Genomic DNA, 5074 nt, shown 5'->3' with positions numbered 1-5074 from the left:
ATCCACAACCCCACGTTTTTCCCCCATCACATGCCTCTCCATAAGCACTATGTCCTCTTTCTTCCCCATAGGCAATTTAACACCATAGATTAGATTTTCCTTGGAATGATAAAGTATTTGTGTTTTGTGCCAGATATCCTTCACTAAATATTCTGTTTGTGAGATTTATCCACATTACTACCTGAGAAGTCTATTGGTTCATTTTCATTGTTGCACAATATCCCACCATATGATGACATTCGATTTTATATTATTCATTTTACCATTGATGAACACTTTAATTTAAGCTTGGGGAGATATTAAATAACATTGTAGCAACCAATTTTTGCATTTTTTTGCACTTACATACCATTAGGTATACACTAGGAATCAAAATGGCTAAGTCATAGCATACACTTATTTTCAAGATCAGTAAAGAATACCAAATGGCTTTTAAATATGTGAACCATTTTTTGTTATTGCTTTGTTTTAGTTTGGTTTTTAGAGAGTGATGTGAGTATCATGCTACAGAACACAATTCAGTTTGCTTATGCTGCACACTCAAGGCTGTTCTCTCTTGACAAGGAATAAATCAATCAGGAGGCTGCAGCACAGCCATGGCATTTATAAATACTGGAAGGACATCCTACAACCTGAGATGGCAATTTGGAGAACTAGAATTACCCTCACCACTTGCAATGTGAAATTGCTGGAGAAAAAGTGTGTGCTCACTTCGTCAGAGGCACAAAGGAAAAGAGTCTCAAAGTGAAAGCATCTGTTTGCATGCCTATCAAGATTAAGAAGGGCTGCAAGAAAAGACTTGTGGTGTAGGTTCCAAGTCATGGGATCACTTCCACACGAGAATCCTCAAGTGACTCATTGACTTGCACAGTCCTTCGGAGATTGGTTAAAAAAAAAAAAAAAAAAAAAAGCTCCATCAGTATTAACCCAGGAGTGGAGGTTGAAGTCAACACTGTAGCTGCCTATGCCAACACTTGAAAAATATTGATTATCAGTTTTTAAAAATTACAATTTTTTTCAAAGTGTCCATTTATGTTAGAAATGTATGAGAGTTCTAGTATTTTTATATTGTAAGCATTTGGTTTTATTCTTTCAAATTTTTGCCATTCTGACATGTACATCAGTATTTTAGTATTTAATATTTAATATAGTATGGATAAGAAATTCCCTTCTTAATAATGAAGTTGTGCATTTTAAATACTCTATTGACTATTTGAATATTCACTTATATAAAATGTCTGTTTATTTTTCATCCGTCTTATTTTGGGTTGGTTTCATTGAAGTCCTTTACATATTCTGCTTGAAAGACTGCTCTAAGATTGATGTCTTGCATATGTGGTTTCTCTGCCACCAAAGTAAGTACACAAAATTGAAACTAAATGTCAATTGATGTATGAAAATTTCATTTGTCACTTAAACTTTTGTTAGTATATGACAGAAAAAGAGAAAATATTTTACAATTTTATGAAAATACATTAAGTACAAAAAGTAAATTTTTTATTGAAAACTTAATCTCCTAAGGACATGATCAATAGTTCATAGATCAATGAACTATTTTTAACTAGTTCATTGATCCTTAAATGAAAATAATACCCAATGATGAAACAAGACTGAGTTCAGTAGAGATTAACAGTAAAAAGAAAACTTACTGAGCCACATGGAAATACAGGGCTTAAAAAGGGTCCATATTGTTGTTGAAAAGATTATATTCAATAGAATTAGCAATATATGAACTTTTTTTTCTGACTCTCCTGGCTAACATATGTTGCTATACACCAGTGTTTCTAATCTGGAACTTCCACACCAGTCCATTGGCTTCATTACAGCAGCCAAAGCATTAGTAGTAGCTGTAAATGAAATTACTTCAATCACCCATAAAATGCTACCATGGTTTCACATCAAACGTAGCCACATTGTTTACATTTTAAACTGACTCATACCATCCGATAGTTCATAACAAGCAGCTAAAGTTTACTTCTCACATGCAGTAACATCACAGTGAATAACCCATAGGGGATTGGAATAGGAGGAAAGTCGATAGTCCAACAATGGACTATGTTATGACTATGCCATTGAGCAGAATGTGAGAAATGATAAATATAAAGATACTGTTATGTGATGGATATATTAATTATGTTTTACTTTTGAAAAACATTTTCTTTCTTTTATGAAACTGTTGTATATTCCTACAGGGTGGCCACATGGAAATCTACTGGCGATCTTACATGTGCAACATGAAAGGGTAAGGAAATTTATTTCCATGAGGCGATTTATGAGCAATATGGATGGGAAGTGGTGAGTAACTGTTTTTTTCCTTTTCTGCTCCCAAATAGATGCTTCTGAGGTATGCTTTATAAGGCTCCTCATGTGGTTTTGAGATGTCATCCCTACAGTGGCCAATTAACTAATGAATCTTTCTTCATTTCTTGCTTCTCTTATACTTCATTCTTTTTTTCTAGGTTTATAAATGAACAAGCTAAGTATAAGTTTGTGTTTTGTTTTAGCCAGAGTAATTGGGCAAGAAAGGGAACTAAAGGGGAAAAATAGGAAAGGAAGAAGTAAAAATACTTCTGTTTGCAAATGATTTGGATCTTCTATAGTTTAGAGACTACTAGATGGCTACTAGAGCTAACAAATTCAGCAGTGTTCTAGGGCATAAAATCGGCATACAAAACCTGATTATTTTGCTATACACCAAAAATGTATCCTCTGAGAAAGAAATCAGGAAAACAATCTCATTCATAATAGTCTCCAAATAAGAAAATAGTCTGTGATGAAGCTAATTAAAGAGGTGAAAGACCTCTGCAATAAAAACCATAAAATATTAAAGATAGAAACTGAAGAACACACACGAAGATCAAAAGACCTCCAATGTTCATGGATATGAGAATTAATAGTGTTACCTTGACCATACAACCAAAAGTTATATACAGATTTAATGAAATTTTTGTCAAAATATCAGTATCATTCTTCATAGCAGTAGCAAAAAAAAGGCCTGAAATTTATTTGGAAGAATAAAAGACCCAGACTAGCAAAAGCAATTCTTAGCCCAAATGGCAGTGCTGGAGACATCACAATACCTGACTTCAAATCATACACAGAACTAGTAACAAAAACTGCAAAGTATCAGTACAGAAATAGACATGTAGACCAATGTTAAGAATTAAAGGCACAGAGACAAACCTACATAGGTATAGTAGATTCATATGTCATTTAAAGTTTTGTTAGCATATGACAAAACACAAGAAAATATTTTACAATGTTATAAAAATTATTAAGTACAAAATGTAAACTTTTATTGAAAAATTGATCTCTTAAAGATAGGGATTAAGCATTACACATATATTGCTATAATATGCTGACTTTAATTCTTTAGAATGGCTACAGAGGAGTAGAAGACCTGGGTTATAGGGTGCTTCCATGTCTAGTCTTTGAGAAACCTCCATAGTGATTGTACTAATTGAAAATCCAACCAACTAAATACCAAAATTAACATTAGAAAAAAATACATCATTTTAAACAAATGGTGACAGGCCAATTATTTAGCACTTGTAGAAGAATGAAACTTGACCCTTTTCTCTCACCTGCTACCAAATCAAGTCAAAATGGATCAAAAACCTAGGAATTAGACCAGAAACTGTGCAAATTCAAAAAGAAAACATGCAAAGTTCTCCCTTTTAGGAAAGCAACTACTTTCTCAATAAGACTCTGAAACCTCAGGAAATAATGCCAAGAGATAATAAAATTAAAAACTTCTACACAGCAAAGAAACCAATGAAGAATATGAAGAGAGAGCCTACAGAATAGGATATAATCTTTTCCAACAACTCTTTTGTCAGAGGATTAATACCAAGAAAATATAAAGAACTCAAAACTACACTGAGATTTCATCTCACTCCAGTCAGAATGGCAATCATCAAGAATAAAAACTACAACAAATGCTAGAAAGAATGTGGAGGAAAAGGAACACTTTTAGACTATTAGTGGGAGTGTAAATTAGTACAACCACTATGGAAATCAGTATCACATTTCCTCAAAAGACTAGTAATAGTAATACCATATGACCCAGCTATACCACTCTTTAATATGTATCCTAATTATTTAAAGTCATCATACTATAGTTATACATGTATACCAATGGTTATAGAAGAGAAATTTATAATAGCCAAAATATGGAAAAAAACTTGGTGTCTGCCAATGGATAAGTGGATAAAGAAATTGTGGTATATATATATAATGCTGCTTTATTCAGCCATAAAGAAAACTTATATTATGTCATTTTCTAAAGAAAATATGGAATTTGAGAATATTGTTTTAAGCCAAATAAGCCAAATATAGAAAGGTATGGGTTATATTTGTTTCTCTCATATGTGGAAACTACAGAGAAAAAAAAGGAAAAGAAATTCAGGGTGAGTCTCCTGAAAATAAATGTAAGATCAGTGGAGTAGAGGAAAGGGGAAAAGGGATGGAAGAAGAAAATGGAAGGGGAAATATTGGTGAGTAATATTGCTCAAAATACATTGTGATATTGTATGTATATACAAATGTGTAAGAACAAATCCCACCATTATGTACACTTACAATGCACCAATAAAAAATTGAAAAATCTAAGTAAATATAAATTTTAAAAAGTGAGTCAAAGCCAGAAACATTAAACAATATAAAACCTATACCAAATACAAACCACAAAAAAATAATAAGTTTAAGTTCTGAACTTCACTTCAGAAAGAATCCATGTAGTTACACTACATAAGCTATATTTTTGATGATATGTAAAAGGAAATTTCTAATTTTTCCTGCTCAATATAAATTGAATTCCTTTTTTGCATTGTTATTTTTGTCTACAGATATTGTTCAGCTTTCTAATGCTTTGTCAATATACTTTAAATTATTTTTGTTATCATAGTATTACAGGTAAACAACTTTTGACAACTTACTTTTTATCATTGGATGTTTGTAAAAGAAATTTGTAAAATATGTTATCAATAATTATTAAATGTCATTGAAAATATTAAGAAAAATAGCATTCAGTTTTGGACAAACCATGTTAGCATAGCATAGTGAAGATGACAAC

The 5074-nt window shown here is 31.9% G+C and overlaps 1 pseudogene; it reads left to right on the top strand.

Moving 5' to 3' along the window:
• The first annotated feature begins 596 nt into the window (after window positions 1-596).
• On the top strand, window positions 597-978 carry LOC143389234 (small ribosomal subunit protein uS10 pseudogene; annotated as a pseudogene).
• Window positions 979-5074: the final 4096 nt, after the last annotated feature.

The sequence above is a fragment of the Callospermophilus lateralis genome, chromosome 2 (assembly GCF_048772815.1).
Source record: "Callospermophilus lateralis isolate mCalLat2 chromosome 2, mCalLat2.hap1, whole genome shotgun sequence".
Taxonomy (NCBI): domain Eukaryota; kingdom Metazoa; phylum Chordata; class Mammalia; order Rodentia; family Sciuridae; genus Callospermophilus; species Callospermophilus lateralis.
The sequence above is the reverse complement of the archived record's forward strand: the minus strand, read 5'-3'. Positions and strand labels throughout refer to the sequence as shown.